Consider the following 27,743-nt stretch of genomic DNA (forward strand, 5'->3'; position numbering starts at 1 on the left):
AGTAGAGGGCGCTGCTACCACACAATATGAGAAATGGCAATATGCCTTGCACAAACCGGTACTGTACTGACGTTCACTGCCAGGACCGGAACGTCGCCCTTGCTTCCCTTGCTTTGTCACTGTCCTTTCCATTACAGCCAACGAGTTCTGCACTGCGGTCGCCATCTAGCTGGAAGGGGTTTTTAATTCTTTCTTTATTATTATTAATTTCTTTTCATGGTTTTTTTTTGTTGCAGTTTTACCACGAGCATCCTAAGACTATCTGAGCCCTCTACATAAGAACAGGTACTGCCGCATGCAAGAACAGTTTAATGTGTTTCACTGCATAGAAATAATTTACAGATTAACATTATTTTACCAGATATCTTACAAAATAAATATTTCTGTGTTCAATACATTGTTTTCCTTAACATTTGCGATGATCGTAAAACTACACAAGCCCTGGCGAAGCCAATAGGTCTCACTTTTGAGACTGCTGGCTTTACAAATGTTTTTTAGTCATGCTCCACAGCATGCACATGCCTACAAAATGATGCACCCACTTTATTTTCTTTTTATTTGCAGATCCAACTTGAGTCACAAAATAAAAAGAACAAATGCACAAAAGCGTTTTTTGAGTCGCGGGTAAGGGGGAGCAAGACGGAGGACCTGTGTAGGGCAACATGAGGGTGTGAATGGTGGGAAGTAATCAATCAATCAATCAATCAATCAATACATTTATAAAGCACACTACATACCCGTGAGGGTCTCAAGGCGGTGGGGAACATGGAGGGGGGGGTGCTGCTACTGCTCGAAGAGCCAGGTCTTGAGGTGTCTTCTGAAGATGAGCAGGACCTGGATCTGTCTGAGGTCAGACGGGAGGGTATTCCAGGTCTTGGCGGCGAGGTAGGAAAAAGATCTGCCGCCGGAGGACTTGAGTCGGATGCGGGGGACGGAGGCGAGAGTGAGGTTGGAAGAGCGGAGTTGTCGGTTGGGGGTGTAGAAGCTGAGTCCGTTGTTAAGGTAGGCTGGTCTGGTGTTGTGGAGTGCTTTGTGTGCGTGGGTGAGGAGTTTGAAGGTGATCTTGTCGACGGGGATCCAGGGCAGGTCTCTCAGGTGGGGGGTGATGTGGCTGTGGCGGTAAATGTTGAGGATGAGTCGTGCGGAGGCGTTATGGATGTGTTGGAGGCGTTGCAGGTGTTTGGATGGGATGCCTGCGTAGAGTATGTTTCCATAGTCGAGCCTGCTGCTGACGAGGGCCTTTGTTACTGTTTTTCTTGTTTCAGTCGGGATCCATTTGTAGATCCTGCGAAGCATGCAGAGGGTGTTGTAGCAGGAGGAGGAGAAGGCATTGACCTGCTTTGACATGGAGAGGGATGAGTCGAGGATGAAGCCAAGGTTGCGTGCGTGGTCAGTTGGTGTTGGTGGGGTTCCCAGCGAGGCTGGCCACCACGAGTCGTCCCAGGCGGAGGGGGTGGGCCCAAGGATGAGGACCTCCGTTTTGTCCGAGTTCAGTTTCAGCCGGCTGCCTCTCATCCAGTCGGCGGCGGCCTTCATGCCTTCGTGGAGGTTGGTTTTGGCGGTGTGTGGGTCCTTGTTGAGGGAGAGGATGAGTTGGGTGTCGTCGGCGTAGGAGATGATGCTGAGGTTGTGTTGGTGGGCCACTTGTGCGAGGGGGGCCATGTAGATGTTGAACAGCGTCGGGCTGAGCCCTGGGGTACGCCGCAGATGATGTTGGTGGCTTCGGATGGGAAAGGGGGAGGCGGACTCTCTGGGTTCTGCCGGAGAGGAAGGATGTGGTCCAGTCGAGGGCTTTTTCTTGGATCCCTACTTTGTGGAGGCAGATTTTCAGAGTGTGGTGGCAGACTGTGTCGAAGGCGGCTGACAGGTCTAGGAGGATGAGGGCTGATGTTTCTTCTTTGTCGAGTTGGCTTCTAATGTCATCTGTGACGGCGAAGAGAGCGGTCTCGGTGCTGTGGTTCTGTCTGAATCCGGATTGGGAGGGGTCGAGGATGTTATTGTCTTCGAGGTATCGGGTAAGTTGTGTGTTGACGATTTTCTCAATGACCTTCGCCGGGATTGGGAGCAGGGAGATGGGCCGGAAGTTCTTAAGGTCTTTGGGGTCCGCCTTTGGTTTTTTGAGTAGAGCGTTGATTTTGGCGTGTTTCCAGCTCTCCGGGAATCTTGCTGTTTCGAAGGAGATGTTGATGACCTTCCATAGGTGTGGTGTGATGGCTGTGTCTGCTTTGTTGTATATGTGGTGTGGGCACGGGTCTGACGGTGATCCGGAGAGGATGGAATACATGGTCTTGCGAGTCTCTTCGTAGTTGATGCTGGTCCAGGAGGTCAGGCGGTTGGTGCGGGTGGAGTTCGTGGAGGGGGAGACTGGCGTGTTAGAGGTAGTAGGGGTGTTGCAGCTGTCATGGATGTCAGCGATCTTTCAGTGGAAAGCGGTGGCTAGGGCGTCGCACAGTTCTTGGGAGGGAGGGATGTCGTTGACAGTGGCGCTGGGGTTGGAGAGCTCCTTTACCATGTTGAAGAGTCTTTGCAGTCGTTGGCGTTGTTTTCCAGGCGGGTTTTGAAGGAGGATCTCTTCAAGCATTTGCATTGCATTGGGTCACGCGTTTGCTCGCGTTGGGAAGAGCACCCCCTCAAAAATGGGGGGGCGTGGCCCCTTAGGATACGGGACCGCCGTGGCCCAAACCCCGTTCGCACTAGTTGCGTGTAGGACTGGCCACTACTTCCGCCTCACGAGGTGTGAGGGCGGAAGTCCAAAGGAATAGGAACGTCGCGGCTGTGTCGGCTGCTGATCCTGTTCCAGCAGCCGCACGCCAGTGGGGGGCTGCTTAAGTGCCCCCCCAGGAAGGCTCGGCCTTCTTGTTTCGCGGCGGCTGGGGGATCAGGCGGTCTGAGTGCTGAGGTAAAAGAAAAACTTTGGAAGGGGGAATTTGTGGATATTTGTTCTCTTATCTGGGCTAAAAGGAGGGAAGTAGAAAACAAAGATAAGGAGGTCAAAGCAACTTCATCTGGGGACAAGAAACCGAGGGTGGAGGAGAACATCACTAATTGGTTGTTCGGTTTTAATGTATTTATGTTTGTTATGCTTGAGAAGAAACCTGATTTGGGTATTTCCATGATTTGTTATGCGAACAAAATATTGAAGGCATACCACATGTACGGGGGTACCTCCTAGTTGGAGTACAACAGGGATTTCCGGTGGACTAAGGTAGAAGACCCATCCATTGGGTGGGATCAAATGGAAGTAAACGTCTGGTTAGAATGCGTGAATGTGTGGGAAACAGCCCTTTCGTTCACAATATTCCAGCGATAAGAAAGGGTCATGCTGGGCATTCAATAGGAAGATAAGCTCGCGCCCCACTGGGTTGTGCAAATTCAGACACAACTGTTCCTTTTGTGGGCATCCCTCTCACCCTAAGTTTAAGTGCATTAAAAAATCCAAAGAGAAAGTCAGAGATGGGAGTAAGCCCAGTAATTAAGTCACCTTTGCCATCACCCATAAAAATTGACGCACTGCTCCCATGGTTAGGGGCTTATCCAGCAAAAGTGTCATCCGAACTGCTAGCGAGCAGATTTTTTTCTGGTTTTAGGATCCCTGCCACCAGCGTACCTCCAATTGACCATTGCAGGAATTTAGTATCCGCTTTAAGGAACCCGGGAGTGGTGGCAAAAAAGCTATTGAAAGAACGTACCTTGGGTAGATTGGAAGGCACGTTCCCTTTCCCACCTTTAGACGATTTTGTTTGTTCCCCGCTTGGGGTTGTTTCCAAAAAGGAGCCTGGACAGTTCAGGTTAATTCATAATCTGTCTGATCCCTGGGGGGCATCTGTGAATGAGGCTATCGATCCCCAGCTTTGCTCAGTCCACTATGCGATCGTTGACCAGGCACTAGAAAAGTTGAGGGCTTTAGGCCATGGTGCTTTATTAGCAAAAACAGACATTGAATCAGCCTTCAGACTTCTCCCAGTTCACCCTGAGGATTACCATTTATTAGGTTTCCAATTTCAAGGGAAATACCTTCTGTGATAAATGTATGCCCATGGGTTGCAGTGTGTCTTGCAGCTACTTTGAACAGTTTAGAACCTTCCTGCAATGGATCTTTTCAAACCGCACAGGGCACCTAGATGTGATACATTATTTGGATGATTTTTTGGTACTGGGCCCCCCTCGGTCGGGTACGTGCTTGTGGGCCCTCCAGGCCCTAACCTCTATGTTTAAGGACTTTGGGGTCCCTTTGGCTCCTGACAAGACTGTAGGGCCCTCCACCTGCATTACTTTTCTAGGGATTGAGATTGATTCTGTGGCTGGGGAGTGTCTCCTGCCTAAGGAGAAGCTACGGGTATTCAAGGAGTCCATTAGAGCTGTGTTATCTCAGAACAAAGTCACCCTACACCAGTTGCAGGTTTTGGTGGGACAGATGAATTTTGCTCTAAGAATTATACCTATGGCTCGCCCATTTTCCAGGTCCATCACTAGATCAATGGCCGGCCTGACCGAGAAGCATCATCACACCCGGCTGTCTCTTGAAGTCAGGGATGACTTAAGGATGTGGGAGGTTTTTCTGCAGGATTTTAACGGGGCAGTAATTTGGCCTCACCCGGCAGTCTCAAGCCCCACTTTGGGGTTATTCACGGACGCAGCAGGTAGCATGGGTTTTGGCGCAATATTGGACCCCTTATGGTGCAGGGCAAATTGGCTAAAGCTCTGGGTAAACAAAGGCGTAACAAAGAATATAGCCTTTTTGGAGTTGTTCCCTATCATTGTTGCAGTCACCATTTGGGTTGGTCAATTTAAGGACAGGTCAGTAATCTTCTGGTCCGATAACATGGCTGCAGTGGAGGCAATCAATAGACAAAGGGCTACATGCCATTTGGTATTCTGCCTCCTAAAGCACCTGATTTTAACCTGCTTAAAATTCAATATTACCTTTCGGGCTAAGCATGTACCGGGGGTGTATAATAATGCCACTGATGCACTATCTCGCTCATTGATGCAGGACTTTCTGAGGTTTCACCCCCAGGCTGCGGAGAAGACAACGGAGTTCCCAGCATCTCTGTGGAAGATTGGTGTCCTGCCCTCCCAGCCTTAGTAGCAACATGCCTGGCAGCACGTAGAAAGGGGGCGTACGAGAGAGCTTTTCAGCAGTACATGCGGTTCTTGAAGTCGCAACAAATTTCTGCCTGGTTTACCGAATCAGCTATATGTACCTTTTTACAGCATTTAAGGGACAGGGGTAGGACAGTTTCTTGCGCAAAAGCTTACCTGCCCGCAATCCATTTTATCGCAAGACTCAGGAACTCTGAGTCTCAGTTAAACACCTTTATCATTAAGCGAGCGGTAGCTGGGTGGGCTAGAGGGGACAGTTCTAGATCAGACACAAGGCACCCAATAACAGCATCATTATTGGGGAAACTATTGGACAGTCTTCCCGCGGTGTGTTCCTCCCAATTTGAGTCAGATTTATTTGCGGCAGCGTTCACGGTAGCCTTTTATGGCGCATTTCGCATCGGGGAACATGTGCTGCCCAGTTCAGAGTTTTTAACGATACTGCTGCGGAAGTCCAAGACTGACCAGCTTAAGAGAGGGGCCCGCATTACACTCAGCGCGGCTACCGGGTCCCCCCTTTGCCCTGTGAGGCTAGTAAAAGAGTACCTGTTGTTCCACCCTCCTGCGGGGTCTACCGCATTTTTTATTCATGTTAACTTTGAATGTCTATCTCGCTACCAATTCTCAGAGGTCTTCAAAGTTTTGCTTACAGCAGTAGGGGTTTACCCGCTGGGATACTCTCCACATTCATTCCGGATTGGTGCAGCTACGTTAGCAGCTGGCGCAGGGCTGCCAGTAGTCAATGTGACGTCCATTGGTCGCTGGTCATCTCATTCTTATAAGCGTTACATCAGGCCTAAATTGGTCTGAAAAGTACTTCCCTCTGCAATGGTTGTTAAGTGTTGTCTACTCATTCAATTGACCTTTCATTACAGTTTAATGGCGCCACACGTGGTGTGGGTCTTGGGGCATTCATTTGTTCGACGGGCGGCCTACCGGGTGCAACAGCTCCGTGAGCCGAATCTGGCAGCAAGCAAAGACGTGGCTTTCCAATGGTGCGGGGTTGGCAGAATGGGAATCGCACAGCTTCAACAGCTTGTCGCATTGGCTAGAAGATTCGAGGGACTCCAGTTCCTGGATCTCATCATTATTCACCTGGGAGGCAATGATTTGGTGCGCATGGGCCGCAAAGCGCGCAGAGAAACAATATTTCTGGAAATCACAAAGCTGGCAAGACAATACCCGAATGCGGCCGTTGCTTGGTCCCACATGGTTCCTCGCCGCAAGTGGGGCCCAGGAATAAAGTCACGAACAATCAATGTCTCGGTGCGTAGACTCAATGCAGAGATGACCCGATTATGCCCGGGCCCGGGGCGATTATGGAACATTCCACATAAACTTTTGAAGGGCCCTGGCATGTTTCACAAAGATATGGTGCACTTGTCAGATGCAGGTACTGACCAATTTGTGTCCGACATGAGATTTTTATCTTGCAGCCTGTTTGTGGGTGGGGAGGGCGAAGGACCTTTGGGCCCCTGGTCGCCTTTGTGGTGGAAAGTGAGGTATTAAAGTAACCAGAAGCAACAGAGGGGTCCCCAAGGCTGGGGCCCTGGGATAACACCAGAGATAGGATCCTGAAGTTCTGAGCCAACCTGCGGATGTACACACCTGATTAAGGGGTAGGGAGCCGAGATCGCTGTGGGGGGCCATGGGGCTCCCGCTCCTGGCCGCCCCGTTACACCCCATGGCAGATTGGTGTTTGGAGGGGGGGCGGAACCCTGAGTGTGTGGGCAAGGAACGGTGAAGTCAGGCCAGCCGCCCCCGCCAAGGATACAGGTGAAGTACGGTTCACTTGTGTGGTCCAATGGTGGTTCAGGACAGGAAGGGATCCTGTCGCAAGAAAAATTATTTATGGTTATAGATGATATCTTAGGAATGTGATTTATATTTTGTAAATATGACTGAAGATTATTTTTAAGTGATTTATGGTTTAGATATGTGTGATAAAATATCATGACAAAAATTTGTAATAAAACTTCTTCCAACAAATAAAGTTTGTCGGTCTGCGTATAGCCGGTGTCAGGGTGGTGCCTGCTGGTGGTCTCTGGGTTCTAAGAGCTATTAGCGTTGTAAACTCCTAACCGGACTTTTCTTGCCACATAAACTAATAATGACATTGAAAAGTAAAATAGTTTCACATACGCAAGTTGATGGTCACCATGAGCGTGAAGGAGACACAGAAAAGGAAACAGAAGTTCGCTTGCAGTGAAACTTATCAGCAAAAGTGCAATTATCCATGTAACCAGCAAAAGTGCAATAATCCATGTAACAGGGTCGATGTCATGCAAAGCCCTCGACTTCTGCTCAGCGAGATCGCGCTGCGCAGGAAATGAAAAGATAAATTGGTCCAGAAACCAGTTGAAAACATGGAGCCTTGTATGTTTTCAGTAGTTTCCCGTGCTCTCGAGGAGGGCTAAACACCTGAAAAGGTATGACGTATGCATGTCTTTCACAAATGGAATCAATCGATTTTTAAAAGGCAAGCCCACGAACTAATGAAAGTGATGGGCGTGGTAAGAAGCCCACAGAGAGATTACAACATAGTCCAGAGCGCTTGCGCATCTAACAAGAGGAGAGAGAGAAGCAACGGGTGACAGAGAAGGAGGGCTTGGGTCGGGGAAAGCAATACGGAGAGGGAGGGGACGTAAGCAAGCAGCACAGAAGTCGGGTGAGAAAGAGAAACAACGGGTCTTTGAAAAAGTGGGCTCAGGTGAAGTAAAGCAACACAGATGGCAGGCTGGAGAGGAAAAGCAACAGGCGAGACAGCAACATGGAGCAGGCAGGAGTGAAGCACATAGGTGAGAAAGCAGTCGGGGAAAGGGGACACAACAACAAGTGCAACATGGACGGAGCGAGGAGAAGTACACGGAAGACAGTGACCAACACAGTGTAGGAGAGAGATGTACACAAGTGAGAGAGCTGGAAAACACATGCATTGTCACGGAATGCTTAACCAAAAAGAAACAAGTAGTGCTTGAAAAGCTATTAGTAGAACCATAGAAGCCAGACAATCAAAAGAGATGGAGATGGTAAAGAGGCTATTTTTTGTTGTTGCAGTTTTATATAGCATGAACTAGACTCGAAGGTACTGGAGCACTTTCCATGCACACCTGTTACATTACACAAGGAAACATTGTTTTTTTTGTGATGGGGAGGTTAAGTGATTTGCCCAGAATCGCCGGATATTGAGCCACTGCCAAGACTCGAACCTGGTTCCCCAGTTCTGAAGTCTGCAGATGAGGATGTTATTGCATTGTATTGTATTGTATTGTAATCGTATTTATATAGCGCTTACTACCCCTGAGCATACCACATCCTCTCCGAGGAAAGAGACAGACACATGTTTGACAACCTGGGACAAGAATAAGAAACAAGGAAATAAGTGTGATAGGAAAGTAAATCAATAATAAACAATAGGCGGGCTCCAAGCCCCTGTATGTCCTTGGTAAGCCCACAATATGTCTCCTACAACTAGACAGCTAGAAGGTTCGATCTCAAAAGATGGCTTTCTTTACTTCTACACCAGTCGCAGCTCTCGATAACAAGAAGGGGCAGGCGGCGCACGGCGGTGGGGGGTGTAAATAAAAATTAAATTTGAAAATAAAATAAAAATAAAAACACTTACCTCGTCCACCGCGTACCACTCCTCTGTCTGTCGCAAGCTCCCAGCCTGCCCTGTGGCCAATCCTGGCGCTGCTCAAAGCAGTATCAGGATTGGTTGGAAGCGCCCAGCCAGGGCTCTCCCAGGCAGACTGGGAGCCTGTGCAGGCTCTCTCAAGCCCGGCAACTGTGTTGCCAGGCTTGGGAGAACCTACTGCGCATGTATGTTTGGCCGGCCTGAGATGGCTGGCCAAACATACATGCGCTCTGAGCACTCCCCCTCGCTGCTCTTCACCCACCGTGGCCCGCCCCTTTCAAAGAAAAGGATAATAAACAGAGTTTATTATCCTTTTCTTTTAAAGGTTTTGCAGCTGCTGCTGCTTGGGGGGGGGGGAGGGTAACACTCCTCCGCCCTAGTGGAGGAGCCACCTCTGCTCTACACCCAGACAGTGGGATTGCAAGGGTGGCATGCACTCTAAGACAAGAAGGGAGCCTTGGGCCTTATGTCCCTAGGATGGAGAGTAGTAGACAGCCAAAAGTGGATAGCATTTGCTCTCTCGCCCCAGTGCCACAGCACCTATGCATTAACCAAAGCTGCTTGACACCTACACCCATTGCCCTCAGGCCAGTCAAAGGCCTACAATCCTGACCAGTGGTCTCTTTTACCTCAACCCCGTGTATTTTACACAATTTAAAATATATTTATTCCATTCCAGCCACACACTGTATTCCAAAGGCAATAAGATAAATTCTGCCCGCCCCCATCCTACATTTCACCATAGAAGGCGTGTAAAAGTCGATCTCATGAGCCCTCCCAATGCATCTATGAGCACCCCCTTCCCCCCCAGGGTTGATTTTGTGTCCCTCTCCTTTGCACTAATCACTGCGAGCTTTGGGTTTAAGAGCTCCTTTTCTTTGTAGCCAGCTCCACGCATTACAGTCACACACTTTTACCACACACAATGGGTCGGCAGCGTTTTACTGCGTACAGCACACGGCCACGACGTGCATATCAAGAGCCTGCATTTTAGGCCTCTCTCACGACACCTTCACACCCTCTACCTTCCCCCAGACGCTAAAAGCCTGTTAGGATCTCGCGCGTTGTCAGGAGGTGTGGAAACAGGAAAGGCCTGGAATGGTGCACAGTGCCTGGAGTGCGTGCATGCGTCTGTGACAGAGGCGATGCAGTGTGCCGCACATCGCTAAGTAGTGCAGTGAACACTGCAGTGTGTGCGTGTTAATGCAGGCTCTGTCTACTGTAGTCAGGGATCCTGGAAACATGGGGGCTCAATATTATGCGGCAAGAACGGGCACATTACGCAGCAAAATGCAGCAAATTTTTTGATAGTATTACTTCATTATTTTGTCATTTTTATTACTCATAGTAATCCTGTCTGGGCAAAGATGGCACCTCAGTAGAACCAGTTTAACAACCAAAAGCAGAAATACAAACATGACCAGTTAACCTCTGCGAAGGTTCTTCCTCTGTACAGTGACGTGTCAGGGGCGTAACAAAGACCCCCGCAGCCCCCCGCGGTGCGCCCCAATCTCCTGCCCCCACCCCCACCCCAGAACAGCATCTGGCCTGAGTGAGTGGGGGGGAGGGAAGATGGGGAAGGGGGGGGGGTCCATGTTCTGTGCAGGGGGGCCCTTCCAGTTACGATACGCCACTCTGACGTGTGTGTCAGTTGCTTAGCGTAATACTGTACAGTAGTTTGTGTGTGTACACACACCTTAGTCACAGTTTGGAAAATTGTGTAGCACACTGTAGTGTAGCATAATATTGTATAGTGTCTGTCAGTCACAGAACATGCATTGTGTAGCATAGTATGCAGTGGAGTAACGTAAAAAGACGGGGCGTCCATGCAGAATGTGAAGAGCGGCCCCTGAATCGCCCACATCTCACAGGTATTAAGCGGCCCTCGGTAGAATGGATTTTACGACCCCTGAAGGTCTGTGGGACCCCCTGCACCGCAGGGGCTGCAGAGGCATGCGCTACACCCTGAGAGTGTGGTATAATTGTGCGTGTGTGTACACACAGGACATCAGTCACAGGCCGGGCAATGTAGCGCACACCATAGTGCAGCACAATATTGTCTAGTGCCTGTATGTTAGACACAGAATGGGAATGGGAATGTATAGTCGGGTCTTATTATATGATAGTAACTGTCTGTCAGTCACAGAATTATGTAGTAAGTATATTATAGTGTACCATATTATTGTATATGTATGCAATGTATCTGTTTCAGAGAACAGACAGTTAAGTGTTACCTGGTACAGAGGCGAGGCAGCGGGCATCTGCACAGCATTGTCTAGTACAACATGTCTCTGTGTCTGACAGCAGACTGTGTGTAGTGTAGCACTGTTATAGTGCAGCCTGAGTGATAGTCACTGGCCTGGTAGAGTGCAAGTTAGCCATTTTTAGTTACACAATTATCGGACAGCAAGATAACCCCCAAAAGAGATCGGGGTGCAATACATGTATCAACAAAAGTTATCCCTAAAGGGTATTATTTTTGCTAAACGTCATTATTCAACAAAGTTAGCTCTGGACAAAGATCTTCAAAGGAACACACATGGCTTGATTCTTGAGTTTTGAGGAATAAGGACAAGTGCAGATGTAAACACAAAGATGCAGCTAGTATAAAAGCACTTGTTTTATTGACAAGTACAACAATACATAATATTTAAATAAAGGTCATAGGAAGGCCACAGGAATCACACAAATTGTTAAAAGAATGGTATCCCAGGGCGGGAGAGATGAAGAATAAGTGCAATAGGTTCAAACAAGGATCGGTAACAAAATTTATACCATTGTTTGTCAGATACAAGTATGTTCTTTGTTTAGATGCAAAGTAACTCATGCTGAAAGCTAATTTCGCTGATACAAGAATATACCATTTGAGGGCATCAACGTTTTGGTTCCAGTGCACTTAATGATATGGATCATCTGTAGGACCAATATGTTTTCAAGAGGTCTAAATAAGTCAACAAAATCACCTAAGGGTGCTTACAACACACAAGTGTAGGTCTGCATTACATCAAACATGGACCCCTAGGGCTGAAGTTATCCTATGAGGAAATAAATGTTCAGATGTCCTTGTCAAAATTCTGGAGCTCCTGAGTCTGGCAGTTCAGGCTGGAGTGTTTGCAATGGAGCAGGACCATAACTGATTTACATATGGCTGGCAGGCAAAAGAACAATGGACTGGGATGCGGATCAAGTAATCACCAATGACTGAGATTAAGGCAAGCATTCCACCCATCACTATTTTTTTCTATTCAGTGTGGTACTGTAAGTGTAACAGGTATGCCCAAACACGGATCCCGTGCTCACCGTGCCCTAGGATTCAAGCTACCCCCTAATAAAGAGGCAGAAATAGGCTGAAACTCATCTGTGTTGCTTGTGTTCCTGATCAGACGAGACCTGCCTGGCGGATCGGATCAAGACTGATTTTCATATAGTTGGTTCTTGTCTTAGATGGCATGGTGGGCAAAAGAATAATGGAATGAGATGATGTTCTGAGTAATTACCAGTGGCTGAGATTAATTCAAGTATCCACCCATCATTTTGTCAATTTCCTCAGTGCATTTCCTCTTGTGAGGTGAGTCATAATAAAATTACTTAAGTATCCTTTTTAAAATGGCTCTATATTACATAAAACATGGATGCCTAGGGATCATGTTATCCTACAGGGAAATGTTCAAATGTCCTTTGCTAATTTCTAGAACTTCTGTGTCTCAAATATGTTTCCTGTTGTCCCTGTTTGTAAACCAGAGTCAAAGGGACAAAGATGCAAGAAAGAATTGTGTAATGTATCAAGCTTCCTGTGATATGTCTGCCCTTTCTGTACTTTCTCAGTAACCGGTAGTGCAAGGAGGGTCAGCTGAGTGAGTGCAAGCTCAGGCATCTTAGAATCTGCATAAGTGCTCAGCAAATCAAGTCACCCAAATAGCTGCCAAGTTAAAGGTGATTTTTCTAGTTGATAAAGAGCTAGCTCTCAGAGTCGTGCCTTATTGTCTAGTTAATGGAGCTACTGAGTATACAGTAGCCGAGGGCAAAGGGCCCACTTCAGAGAAGGCAACATGTGGGCCATCTTGTCCCTGACTTAATGCTTGGCATTCATTCTGTGTGCTGAATTTATGAAAGCAACCAAAGTACATCTCCTGGAGATACAAAACTTCATTGGTATTCACCTTAAAATTGTCTTGTGGGAATTTTCATTGTTGTGGGGATCCACTAGGCCTAGGGGAATTTAGTAGTAGGCACACAGCTGCCTCTAATTCTTCTGTCCATGAGATTATATGGAAAATATTGAGAATTTTCCAATTTTGTAGTGCAGTTTCCTATCAGTTTCATGAATCCGAATGAAGGGTTACCACCAGAAGCCTGCTTTCTCATGAATTCAGGGGGTAATGCACTATCAGGGGTACCCCATCCCTTTACAAACAGCATCCTCTGTTGGGTGATTACGACCTGTTCTTAATAGAAGTTAGGACTCTGAATGAATGTATGCTCATTAATCCAACCACCAGGAACATATGAATCCCAAACCAGGAGCATATACAATTCTCAGCTACATCAAAACTTTAAGCCTTGTTGTGAGTCAACTGTTATCTACCCCTGAAGACTACCTCAGTGTTGCAATGATAACAGAGGCTAGGGGACAAGAATGGGTAAAGGAAGTATTTTCATTTCTTCTAGAAGGTGGAAATCAGAGGAGATGGGAGAAGGTCATTACTACCCGAGGTGGAACCAATGGATTTGGGAAGAATGAGAGGCCCACTCCCTCCTCAAAAAAGGGTCACTTAAGAAACAATGACTTCTGTTTCTGCTGCGTGAAGGGTGGTCACAATGCATGTAATTTTCCTAGATAGAGAATTCATTTGGGTAATGACCCAGCCTGCCAGTAAAACTGGAGGTCCTAGTAGGTGATTTATTTCTTTCCCCTTTACTTTTAATATTGTTCGAAAGACCATCTTTTTCTCACTTTCATGCATTTATGCTATTCCTTACCGCAGAGAATTATCCGGTATATAGGTTAAATATATAGTGGAATGTTGGGTTACTGGTGATTATCAATACCAAATTTGTGGGCCAACACCATATCCTGAAACATACTAAAACCTGAAGCCATCCTATTAGTTGATAATCTGCCTTAATGCTCAGGCAAATATCTCGCTGGACCCAAGAACTCCTTGACCTGTGCAGACCACCATAAGGAGCAAATACTTTTACAGATGCTCCACTCTTTCGAGCGAGTGATATAGGAATGCTATGGTTGAACACAAACAATCCTCCATTGGTTGGTGGCAAATGACACTTGCCTTCCAAAAAGTATACTGCCATGGACATTACCTATATTATTGATCTACTGCTGTCCAACAGTTGCTATACACTTTATTAAATTATTTCTATCCTATGTGATATTCCCTCTGAGTATTCCTCACACATAAATACCTTTCACATTGCCATTGGAGCAGATATATTGCCCCCCCAAAGGGAATATGACTGTAAAATGGATCTTGTTTCAGGTGCTTTTCCAGGAGAACACACGCTCTGGCAGAAAAGAAAACTCTGACCATGCCAAAATATATACAGCACAGTGTGGACATGGTGTTTATTCAACATTCCACATCCCCAGCAGGCGCTCCTATCCTCTCGTACCCAAAAAGAATGTGACGTAGTTAACACCTTCTACCGATTAATGTCAGCTGAGTTAAGTCACTGTCAAAAAGCAATATCCATTGCCATTAATGCAGTTCTTATTTGATTTGGTTAAGCAGGAAGACAAGAGACAGAAATCTTGATTTATAGGAGGCCTACAGCCTATACTGAACAGCACCAGGAGTGAGTAAAAGACAGCGGTGCACTCTCGTTGTAGACATTACCAGTACCTGATCATGCCCTTTGAGATCGGTAGTGCCCCTCCCTCCTTCCAACATTTATTAAATGATGTGTTTCATGATTATGATGATTCATAGCCAGTTATTCACATATGATCCTTTCAGTAGCTCAGCTCCTTCAAAAGAAGCAACCTTATTTATCTCTGGACCTCATATTGTCAACATGCCTTTCAGATCTGAAGGAACACTTTAGTACAGCCCACATCCTAAAGCATCCAGATCCTGATGAAGCCTATCCAATGGGAATTGATGCCTCAAGTACCGCAGTTTAAGCAGTCCTCTCACAAAGACACCTGAATACACAGTCTACATCCATAACTTTTCTGTCACAAAACATAAACACATCCAAAAAAATCTTTGAGAAAGAACTCCTGAAAATAGGAATTTATGGATTGGGGGTATTACCTGAGGGCTGCACTACATCTTATCACCTTTCTTACAGACCATAAGATTCTTAGGGGCTCATTACGAGTTTGGTGGTCAGACGAGCCAACAGCCAAACTTGTGGGGATGAGGTGGCCGTCAACCCTGCTGCCTCTCGCCCCACCGTATTATGATGTTCCCACCAGGCTGACCGCCGGAAACATCATATAATGACGTTCTCACCAGTCAGCCCGGTGGCAATAGTGCTACAGTATTGGTCTCGGCTCCCTTAAGGGGTAGTGTAAGAAAGTGCCCTTGTTGGCATGGTTACCCCCCCACTTTTTGTGTGATGTTGATGCCAACTTTGATTGAGAGTGTGCTGGGACCCTGCTAACCAGGCCCCAGCACCAGTGTTCTTTCCCAAAATCTTTACCTTTCTTTCCACAATTGGGCACACCCCTGGCACACAGTTAAGTCCCTTGTAAAAGGTACTCTATGTACCAAAGGCCCTGCGGCCATGGAATGTCCCCAACGGCTGTAGCATGTATTATGTCACCCCGGGGGACCCTTCACCAAGAACATGCACAATGTATTTTTCTGCTTGTGTGTGTTGGTGGGGACAAAAAGGCAAAGTTGACATGGCACCCCTCTCAGGGTGCCATGCCCACAAACCACTGCCTGTGGGATAGGTAAGTCACCCCTCTAGCAGGCCTTACAGCCCTACGGAAAGGTGCTCTATTCCACAGGTGAGGGCATAGCTGCATGAGCAATGGGCCACTACAAAGTCTAAGTCCATTCTTAGACATTGTAGGTGCAGTGTAGCCATATTGAGTATATGATCTGGGAGTTTGTAATTTACGAACTCCACAGCTCCATAATGTGTCCACTGAATACTGGGAAGTTTGGTATCAAACTTCTCAGCACAATAAACCCATGCTAATGTCAGTGTTGGGTTTATTGAACAGTGCACCCAGAGAGCATCTTAGAGATGCCCCCTGTATTTTACCCAATCCTTTAGAGCAGGACTGACTGGTCTGTGCCAGCCTGCTACTAAGAGACAAGTTCTGGCCACATGGGGTGTGGGCCTTTGTGCTCTTGGTGGCCAGAAACAAAGCCTCCCCAAAGGGAGTGGACACAAAAGGGTGTAGCCACCCTTAGGGTCAGTAGCCATTGGCTACTGCCCTCTGACCCCTTTAATGCCCCTAAATCCAGGATTTAAGGGCTCCCCTGAACTGAAGTTGTCAAATTCCTGGCGACCTCACAAGAAGAAGGAAGAAAGAAGAACTGCTAAGCTGAAATCCCAGCAGAGAAGGAAGACAAAAACTGACTTGGCCCCAGCCCTACCGCCCTATCTCCTGCTTCAAAGAACCTGCAAAAGAAAGCAACGCATCCAGCAGGACCAGCTGCCTCTGCCAAGCTCAAGAGAACTGCCCTGCATCACCCAGGAACAAGAACTCCCATGGATAGCGGCTCTGTCCAAGAAGAAACTACAGTCAAGGACTCCAGAGCCTCCCGGGATCCGAGTGTCCTGACCACTCTGCACCCGACACCCACAGCCCATGTCCAGGTGGTCTGACCAGCTAGAGAGGATCCCCAGGTGATTCTGAGCAAGTGCCTACCATGGGTTGACCTCTCCTGCCCCCCACGACGACGCAGTGTAAATACAGAGGACCCCCCTGACCGCGAAAGCTACGAATGAAGATATCCAACACCTAAAGGTACACTGCACTTGCAGCCCCCAGGCCTTGGAGAACCCGACCTCCAGTGCAGCAACATTCAGCAGGCGGACCTCCTACTGGTCCAGCCTGTGTTTTTTCTGAATCGACCCCCTGGACCCAGGCTGCAGCATCTAAGTGACCCCTGGGTCACCTCAAACAAAAGCATGGGGAGTCCAACGCTCTGTTTGCACCCTGCACCCGGCAGCCCCTGCACCGCTGAGGGTGTGAGTTTGGAGCCTACTTGTGGCCCCCCAGTGCTCCTCTAAAGCCCACAGGTCTGCCCTCCGAAGACACGGTTACTTACCTGCCAACAGATCTGAAATCATGTGCCCCCTGTCTCCATAGCAGCCCATGTTAAACTTGCCTCAACTTTGACCTCTGCACCAAGCTGGCCCCGTGTTGCTGGTGGCGGGTGTTTGGGGTTAACTTGAACCCCAACCAGTGTACTTCCTAACCCCCCGAGACTGGAACTGTAAGTGTTGTACTTACCTGAAAAACGTACTAACTTTTCTTCCCTCCAGGAACTGTTCTGAAAATTGCACTGTCAACTTTTAAAACAGATTATTGCCATTAATTCAAAAACTGTACAACTTACCAATTCCAATCAAAGTGGTATTGATACATATGTGAAATACTTATTAATGTATCTACTTACCTGCAACTTGAATCGTGTGGTTCTAGAAATAAATCAACAAACAATATTTTTGCTATATAAAAACCATTGGTTAATTCATTGAGTGTGTGCTTCTTCTATTGTCTGTGTATGTACAGCAAATGCTTTGCAGTACCCTCTGATTAGCTTAACTGCTCAACCACACTACCACAAAAGAGAGCATTAGTATTATCCACTTTAGCCTCTCTTAAGCCTCTGGGGAACCCCTGGACTCTGTGCACACTATATCTCATTTTGACATAGTATATACAAAGCCAGCTTCCTACAGAGAAGGTAGCATCATTCAAAAGCACCTTATCCATGTTACTTGTTCAGTGGGTTTTATCACAGACTTTCCTTTGCAAGACATACACCACCATCAGGACTTCGGTAGCTATGCACTCGAGAATGGCCCATGTTGAACCTTTTATGGTTCTTCCTACTGCCAAGAACCTTTCTTAGTCTCTTGTCCAACACATGTTCTATGCACATTGATTACCAGACAAAATTGTGTCCAATCAAGGAACCCAATAGCTCTCTACATTCTGGAGAGAGATCCACAGTCTGTTGGAAATCCAGTTATGCAATTCATCTGCGTATTATCTCCAGAGTGATGTACAATTGGAAATAATCAATCAGAGCATTGCACAATGTTTCTATTGTTTTTTTGTACCCAGTAGGACCAGGATTGGGTTGTTATTTTAATACTGGCTAACTTTGTTTATAATAATACTTCTCATTGAGAGATGTCCCTTCTTTAGCTTATGCATGCCATTGATGTATGATCCCTTTGTCATTGTCTTTGCTCTCTCCTGTCACAAATACCAGTGGTATAATACAATCGCTCAAAGATAGATATAAGAAATAACTTCCTTGTTTCAACAGTCTGATAGAGGAAGCCAATCAGTTCTGTGACCCCCATCTGAGAAATGCACCTGTGTTTGTCCCTGGGCAATCTCTTTGGTTGTCAACTACCAATCTAAAGTTGGTAGAGGAACTCTCAAAGCTCAAACCTAAATACATAGGCCCATACAAAGTGCAACAACTCCTCAGCCCTATATTGGTTAATGCTTAATATAGATTGCTCCCAGAGGGAAGGCTGAAGGCCTTGATGGGAAAGTGCAAACTTTTAGAACTGAGTACTGTTGTGCTTACCCTACTATTGTTCCTCCGCCTCATTTTAGGCAGCACAAAAGCACACATTCATAAGCCTGGTTGTGAGGGAAGAAGTGGCTTCTGGAGACTGCTGCATCATAGTACGAGCGCAATGGAGACGGTGGCCCATGCGGGAGTAGCCACACAGCAAAGGAGTCCAGGATACAACAACACCATGCAGGGAGTTGGAAGCCACTGCCGGACAAACTCTGTTTTTATAGTGCACCTCACTTTGGTGGGGCCCCGCCCTCCAACACACACACAAATTGCACACCCTAAACCAATTACCAATCAGAGAAAGGCATACAAAAAGGCACAGCCACAGAAGGGCGGTGTCTAAGCAACAACCTAAGTATGCGAGATGACCAGCTAAGAATGCTCCTGTGGACCTAATCTGCTTCTGCTTTCCTGCCCTGATTGTTTAGGTACTGAAACTTTTCACTGACCTTGCTCCAGTTCCTGTCTCACATTCCTTCCTCTTTTAGAAGAGTTCATTTGATTCTTTTTCCTCTCTGCTTTGCACCCCTCCCCTGCCATTTGATTGACTCATTTGCACTTCTGATTCAGTGAAGCTATCCTTTTAGGTTCCCCCTGCCCGATCTCAGTGACTTGCCCTTATGGTAGCTTAGAACTATTTTCACTCATTTCACTAATTATTTCCCATTTCTCGATACAGGTTCTTTGGTATCACTGCCATCTGTTTTCCTACCCATGGGTGAGCACTCCATGCTTCTCAGTCTGATATAATGGTCATCCGTGGTCCTTTAACAGGACAGAGAGGTGCCTTCTGGGATCCATTTCTGAGGGCACCAGAAAACTGGGCATAGACATCAAGGACTAGAGAAGTCCTGAGTTCTGCAGGTAAAAGTCAGAAAAGCTAGGAGTGACTCGAGTGCACTAAGGCAGTCATTCCGCCCGCCATGCGGTCGCCGCCGAATGACCGCCCCGCGGTCAAAAGACGCGGCGGCCATTCCAACTTTCCCGCTGGGCCGGCGGGCGCCCTCTAAAAGAGCGCCCGCCGGCCCAGCGGGAAAGCCCCTACAACAACTCCGCCGGCTCCGAATGGAGCCGGCGGAGTTGCAGGGGTGCGACAGGTGCAGTGGCACCCGTCGCGATTTTCACTGTCTGCTAAGCAGACAGTGAAAATCTTTGTGGGGCCCTGTTAGGGGGCCCCTGCACTGCCCATGCCAGTGGCATGGGCAGTGCAGGGGCCCCCAGGGGCCCCACGACACCCGTTCCCGCCATCCTGGTTCTGGCGGTGAAAACCGCCAGAAACAGGCTGGCGGGAAGGGGATCGGAATCCCCATGGCGGCGCTGCAAGTAGCGCCGCCATGGAGGATTCCCTGGGCCAGGGGAAAACCGGCGGGAAACCGCCGGTTCCCCTTTTCTGACCAACGGCTTTACCGCCGCGGTCAGAATAGCCCAGGAAGCACCGCCAGCCTGTTGGCGGTGCTTCCGCTGCCCTCCGCCCTGGCGGTCAGAGACCGCCAGGGTTGGAATGAGGGCCTAAGTGTTGAGATCATTGGATGAAAACGTGAATGGTGACTGGAGGCTACAGATTTTCTTGTCAGACAAGAACCTTCATCCCTATAGTGAGATGGTTGGGTCTAGAACAGTGGTTCACAACCTGTGGTCCGGGGACCTCAGGGGGTCCGCGACTGCTTAGAAAATTAAATAATATTAACAGATAAGGTACCCAGCTTTCAGTAAAGACTCAGTGGGGGGGTCCCTGGATTCCAAAAAAGATTTAGTGGGGGTCCCCAGGCTCCAGTAATAACAAAGTGGGGGTCCACAGAAATCAAAGTGTTGGGAACCACTGGTCTAGAAGAATACAGACTTTGAGTGAAAGGCCTGGGCAGCTAGATGTTAGTGCCCGGGACTGCTCTAATACTATGAGAGAATTACTGAATAAGAGTGGCAAACATGGATGAGACAGCAAAAATAATCCCAAATCAATGTGTGTTCTTTGAAGAGAGCAATTTGAGCGTGTCACAATTATTCCTTGAACCTAAATGTGGACCATTGCTCTTCAAACCTGCTATACTGGCTGCTGCCTGCCAAATATTGATTTCCGAGCTGACCAAGACAAAAAGGGTACCTTTTATTCTCTGCAAAATTTGATTTATCTTCATCTGTGAACCGACACAAACCATCTCAGAGGTGCCATGTTTAGCAGGGCACTAGGCACCGGGAAGGAAACCCTGAACAGCCGTTCTAAGTTTTTACCCGTTACAAATCTTAGGTCTCGGTCTTCCCTTTCTAAGTTGCTCGCCCGGTTGCTCGCCTGCAAGTTCTACGTGGGGAGCAGCTTGTGTGCGCTCTCTTTCATTCCCATCATGCTCTGCTGTAGAACTTTAGTCTAATACAAATGCTCACTTCAGGCGCCATGTTCTCACTGTACGAGAAAGTCAGTGGAGAAAACAAACTCTGCCAAGGGTTTATCAACCACACTCAAGTCTTACCAGTAAGGCACTTATCAACCCCCGTGAAAGGCATCCGCCTCCTCAGACTGCCAGAGTCAAAGCAAGGTACTTCATTGCTATGCAACAACTACCCAGAAATCACTGTTTATCTTACCGAGGTGCCATTTTTTAACGGCAAATGAACTTTTTTTTATATAATAGATGTCACTGAAAAGCGGTGTGATTTCACTTTCGAAAATTCAACAAGGCTACAAGATAGAATAACCTCTGCCATGCTCTTTTTTTAGATGTTGAACCCTCTTCCATAGAAACCCACTGCTTCACCATGGTTTGCTTGAGATGTGTATCTTTATGTCATTCCTCTCCCTTTGAGAAATGAGTCCCCTGCGTTTGGAGGTTGTTCAAAAATTGAATTACCACCCTGAGACCATGAGGCCTTACTTTTTCTGAGGCTGCGGTTCTAGTTCGCTTCTCTTTACCTTTTGCCACTCTGCTGGAGGTGGTAACTGTGGTGATTTCTGTTTTAGGTGGGTGGTGGTGATAGGGAGGAACTAAATAGCATTTTGATTGGAGTGTCGGATTAGAGAGACATACTTCTGCTGGGCCCTGGGAGTGCCGGTTGCTGAATTAAGTGTGACTGTGGGAGTTATTGAGATATGATGGTCGGCTCAGGTCTATGGTGCAAGGGACCATGGGGGAACAGTGGCGCTTGGTGTTTCACATGGGAACGAACTCAGGAGTGAGCTGGATGGGAGGAGGTTGCTATGTTGTCTGGTGGAGCAGTGTGGACAACTGGATGACTTTGAGGATAGGTTGTAAGATGATGGCAGTGTGGGGAACTTGGGCTCTGTAATCTCTTGTTTCACTTGAGAGACTGTTCATCTGCCGAGGCCTGAACCTATAAAGTTTATCAAACCTGAGATGTAGCTCTGCTGTCTGAAAACTAACATCTGCGATGAATGTGTAACCTGCCAGATAGCTATTTCAGAGAAAAGCTGGCACATGCCAAGATCAGTGTAACCTGAACACAGCAGTGTGAGGCCTGAACTTTACGTACTTCATAATTTGTGAAATAGAAAGGTTGTGTGATGCTAAAGCCTGTTACAGTATCTCCTGAGGGATCGCTCATCTTTCTAAAGCCACAGCTGCTTGTTGGTTTATGCAAACCCAATGGATAGCTACTACTGTCATAGATTTCAGACTGCCATATCTGTAACACCTCAGTTACAGCTCTACCGTCAGTGGCTAGTGCCCTTGAAAGAGCCTTCTGGCTAAGGCTTGGAACTATGAACTAGGTGTAACTTTCTCATCTCTCTTCATGCCACAGAGATGCCGAGGTGGAGGGATATCCCTTTCAGGCACAGCAGTCGCAAATGATGTATGTCTCGCTGTGAATCGGCCAGGTTTAAATAGTTCCTCTTCTACAGACTAACATTGTTACACCCCCACAAAGTCCCCATCTGATTCCTTCTGACCATGGGAGACAACACACAGTCACAGCCCGTTGCTGCATTCACTGGCCCGACCATCACTGCTTCGCCTCATGACACAAGCTATGCAACAGGTACAAAGGCTGACATTGGATGTCAGATTCAGAGCCTTCTCCCTTCAATCCTTTCTTCTGGTGATAGGGCTGGTAGTGTAAGAATTTAATTCATCAAAAGCTTGTGTTGTTTGTTGAAGCTGCATTGTTTTTAACATTTCGATGTACAATATAAGACATCACTAGATTATTTTACAATTCCAGAGGATTAAAATCTTTCCTCTCCTTGCATGAAGGCAATGGTAATAAACTATACTAAAAAAATACTCCGCTGTGAACATTTTGTAACCCAGTGTAACGCAGAGAAGAAGTAAAAGAGTGCAATGAAATGTGATATTTTAAGAAAAGGACATTCAGGTTTGTATAACATATAGCATTGCATGTAGCCTTTCAGTTACTTCTAAGTGCTAAGGGGTATAATATGACCCTCAGGCAAGGCAGGACCGTGCATGTTGCAGCCAGTCAACTGGGTGCAGGCACCCATAATAACTATTCTTCAATTGTGATCTCCTTTCAATCAGACCAAGGGAAGTTTGAATAGTTGTGTTTTCATGTGTTCTCTTAACTGCATAAGGTCATGTTCTGGCCCTGTGCATGATTAAGTGCTAGCAGCCCTTCTCTTGCCTGCTTCTGTTTCAGGTATTCACCTTTCTTTGATTGGTCAACTGTGCAGTTGAATGCATGCCTAGAGATAGATGGCCCATAGTAGGTGGGGTGTTTTTCTGTAGATTTCCTGGTCCCAGGCTCCCAACATGCTTTGCACACTTTGACCTTGATCTCGAGTCTACAGGGAGTATTTAAAGGGAATTAAGGTAGGCTGTATATGTTTCTCTATGTTTTTTAAACCAGTTCTATTGGATTTGAATAGAGAGCAGAGATCTCGTCTAAGCAGGTTGAATACAGTAAATGTGTAGTAAATGTATTACAATTCAACACGTGACATGACATTAACAGTTGCTTCAAGACAAGACAGCTATGGGCGTCATATGTGCCTATCGAGCTGACAAAAACACAAAGAACACAGATTAAACTAAATGGCAAACAAAACAGTGGTTTAAAGTCCTATGTGGCTAAGGTGGGTTGTGGAATGGATATGAGTTCCCAGGCGCTGTGGTGACCAATCTACGCAGAGTCGGACCCTGAAGTTCAGCTACACACAAACCCACATAACTGGCAATATTATGTTATATAAACATCTTCAAATTAGCCCCATCTGGGTTAGTGTCAAGGAGAGCTACACTCTGGGTATTCACATCCTGTGAAGGTGCCCGTAATTTAAAATGCTGACTACACCTCATCCCACAAACCATCAATGGTGCGTCTACCAAGACCTGCGTTTTCCTCCCCATGTAGTACAAGGCTTTCACTCATAGCTCAGGTATTCACCTTCCCGAGCTAGCTGCTCAGCGGCGACGCCGATGAATAGCGCCAAAACACAGCAGTGGCTGTCCTTGCCAACTACAGTGTCAGGTCTGGGTATGTGTTCCCCACAAAGTTTGGTTTGAGACGAGTTAAGGGCCCCAATAGGCAGTGTGCCAGCGCTATAGTTCAGTGTGCTGTAATATATTTTCCAGTCCCTTCGAGACAGTCTTCCAATATCTGCTAATGATGGGGCAAAACCATACCATGCAGTGAAAGTGCATCTGGGACACACTAGTGTAGTTTATGTATCTTATTAAGCCGGTTCAGGAGTTAAATAAGCACTGTGAGTGTAATTAAATTAAATGTACTTGAAGCCGGAACCACTAGAGACCATATGGGTGTATTCCAGTGCTTTCTTCTAGTCCATTTCATCCATCACCCCCCCCCCCAACCAACCTGGGGCCAAGTTCCCATTCATGCTTCAACATTTCTAAGTTTACCTTCTTCATTAAGTAGAGGGTTCTGCGGAGTCATTTGACATTTTTCCTCCCTTCACCCAAGGCACACCGCTGGGGTTCCCCTTCATCCCACCTCGTGCGAGGGAGGGCAGGTCAGATATGTTAATGCCTTCAGAGGTTAGGGTGCAGCCTAGCCACTTTATTGGATGGTCTTTGCCACTTACCTAGTAGTATCTTTGGCAGCCCTGTGTAGGTGGTACTACAGTCGACAAAGGATACTGCAGCAAGCCTCCTGCGAACTCCAACTGCCAGACAGAGGAGCAGGGGCAGTTTCCAAAGTATGGGGAGGTAGATGTTGATGCCTTTTGACGCCCTTCGACACCAAGATGACTCAGGAGCTGATTCGATTTGATTTGACTCAGGAACTGATAAAAGCAGAATGGAAACGAGCCCGCAGATTACTCGGCTTTGGTAGGACCACCAGGCTTTCCAAGGTTCTGGGCCAGCAGCAGAATCCCCTTCTTGGCTGCGTTCATGCAGAGGATTTTGTCTGTGTGCCTTTGGTGTACAACTGAAAGTTAAGCTGTTGCTGATGTGAATTCTGCACCAGGAAGCACAAGTAGCTGGTGAGCCTTTAAGGGGAAAGAAATGCCCCTCTATGCTAGGAATATGAATGTAACAAATTCATTACATCACCAGGATAAACTTAATTTTCTTGAAGCCAGGCCTCTCTACCACCACCACCCACCGTTTAAAGAATATGCTAGTTAACCTCCTGGAGCTTTCCCAATCACAAATAAGCGTCAAAGCCTTATGTTTTGGAAAATATTGCCTCCATTAATACTCTTCTCCAACATTGCTTCATTTTCCACAACAAGCCATTATCTGCATGGCCATCTGAGCATTTGACACAAAACACCATCATATACCTCCTCTCACAGAGGCAATAGAATAGATAACTCGGATACTTCTAGGCCATCATGCACACAACACTCACCTGAGCAGAGAAGCCAGTCATTCAATTCTGCAGCTACAGCAAAGCATTTTTACAACGAATACAACATACTAATCAGCTCAACTCCCACTTCAACTGCACAGCCAGCAAACAGAGACCCCTTATCAACAGAAATACACTTCACTTGCGGGGAATGTGTACAACCATTCATCCTTCTGAAGCCAAACAAATGCTAAAGTCTTATGGCACGTGTGACTGTAAGCTAGCACTGTCTGAAGATTGAGAGATATTATACTTTCTTCTTGGGATAATAGAGTTAATCACGTATCACTACATGGATCTTTACTATTCGACAAAGGGACTATTCACAAATGCATTTTGGAACACGTAAAGTAGTTGTTCTGTAGTACTTTGTTGCGTACTATTAACACGCCTTTGTGAATTGGCCCCAAACTTCTAAAATGGGTATCTTGAAAGAATATTCATGTGCAATAAGTACAAATAGAAAGCACTGTGCCTCTTTACACTTTTCCTAATAGAGTTGCAAATTTTGGGGGCGATTCACAAATGAATGCAAAAATACGTAAAGGTGGACACCAGTAGTAATTTATTCAATACTCGTAATTGCTTTGGCATGATGTTTTATTAGTAGATAAGAGGATGTTTATCTTGACTGTGTGGTGATATTACAGGGTGTAGTCTGCCTTAGTAAGAAATAGGATACAGTGTATCCCAGGATAAAGTGGTGGTGGGCAAACAGCATCCAGGTGACGCACATGGAACGTAACATCCTTTCAATGGAACCTGCATCTACTTATACTTATAGCGACCCAGACTAGGACTACGTTGTTAGCTGAGCGGACTGCCATATCATGAGCATGGGGATAGAACCAACAGAACACAGCCAAGTCGCTGTTCAAACCACCTCTGCAGAGGGGCCGCCGCGGCTGGCAGCAGGCATATCCAGGCCGGCGGTGAGGCAGTTTCCCATGATCCTATTACGAGGCTGCACTCCGCCAGGATTTCTAGGGTGGTCACACCACCATGAAAAGCCTGGCAGAAACGAGTCACTCAAAAGAGAACACTCACCTTCAGGAACACAGGCACTTCTGCAGGTGCCATGGCACGTGAATTGCAAGTCTTCCCAATGCTCCTGCTGGCTATTAAACTCCAGGACCAGTGACGGCGACGAAGACACCAACCGTAAGTACACCCACCTAGTATTTGCAAAGTGCGGCTACTTAGCCATGAGGGTCCCAAGGCGCTGGAGGAGAGGTGAGGGGCCTCATCCAAAGAGCCACGTCTTGAGGTTCTTCGTGAAGATGGTGAGCAACAGGCTTTGTCTGAGGTGCAGGGGGAGCTTGTTCCAGCTCTTCGCTGCAGTGTAGGTAAAAGATCGTCCTCTGGCAGTGGTTTTGCGGATGCGAGGGACAGTGGCCAGGGCCATCTGGGCAGAGCGGAGGGATCTGGTGGAGGTGTGAAAGGAGACACAGTGATTCAGGTAGGCTGGTCCTGCATTGTGTATTGCTTTGTATATGTGGGTGAGAAGTTTGAAGGTGATTTGCTTCTCGACCGGTAGCCAGTGGAGGGTCCTCAGGTGTTGGGAGATGTGTTCTCTGCAAGAGAGGTCCAGAATGAGTCTGGCGGCGGCATTCTGGATGAGTTGAAGTTTTTTGATGTTCCTAGTTGATGTGCCAGAGTAGAGGGTGTTACCGTAGTCGAGCTTGCTCGTGACTAGGCGTGGGTGACTATCCTGTGACAATCTGCTGGGATCCATCTGAAGATCTTCCGGAGTCTACAGATTGTGTGCTAGCAGGAGGAGGCAACAGAGTTTACCTGGCGGGTCATGGATAGGGAGTAGTCGAGGATGATTCCTAAGTTGCCGGCGTGCTCGGTCTGTGCAAGGGGGGGGGGGTGCTAAGGTATGTAGGCCACCAGGAGTCGTCCCAAGCTGAGGTGGCGTTTCCGAAGATGATGTGCTCGGTCTTATCGGAGTTGAGCTTGAGGCAGCTTCCATTCCTGCGTGAAAGTTCCTTTTGGCCGGGCCCTGTTTTTCAGTGAGGTAAATGATGAGCTGTGCGTCATCGGCATATGACACGATGTTCGTACCGTGGCTTCTGACAATGGCAGCAAGAGGGGCCATGTATACGTTGAACAGTGTGGGACTCAGGGAGGTGTAGGGCAGGAGACTGACCCTCTGCGTCCTCCCAGAGAGCAAGGGTTGGATCCATTCTAGGGCTCTTCCGCAGATTCCTATGTCGTGAAGTCTGGTGCGCAGAATGCTGTGGAAGACCGAGTAGAAAGCTGCTGAGAGGTCAAGAAGTGTGAGTGCTGTCACAGTCTTGGAGTAATCGGATGTCGTCGGTGGCAGCCAGGAGTGCTATCTCCGTGCTGTGATTGCTGCGGAAGTTGGACTGGGAGCTGCTCAGGGAGTTGTTGGCCGCGATGAAATTCCATCGTTGTGCGTTGATTGCTTTCTCTAGTACTTTGGTGGGGTAGGGTAG

At 47.3% G+C, this 27,743-nt stretch overlaps 1 long non-coding RNA gene across 1 annotated transcript in view; it reads left to right on the top strand.

Annotated features, from left to right (window-relative positions):
• Positions 1–234: 234 nt before the first annotated feature.
• LOC138283372 (uncharacterized) overlaps positions 235–27,743 on the top strand; it is a 100,060-nt gene continuing 72,551 nt past the window's right edge. The window contains exon 1 of the long non-coding RNA XR_011201220.1: positions 235–285. This is a non-coding gene — a long non-coding RNA (uncharacterized lncRNA). The remainder of the gene's footprint in view (positions 286–27,743) is intronic.

This window comes from Pleurodeles waltl, chromosome 3_1, assembly GCF_031143425.1.
Source record: "Pleurodeles waltl isolate 20211129_DDA chromosome 3_1, aPleWal1.hap1.20221129, whole genome shotgun sequence".
In the NCBI taxonomy this organism is placed as follows: Eukaryota; Metazoa; Chordata; class Amphibia; order Caudata; family Salamandridae; genus Pleurodeles; species Pleurodeles waltl.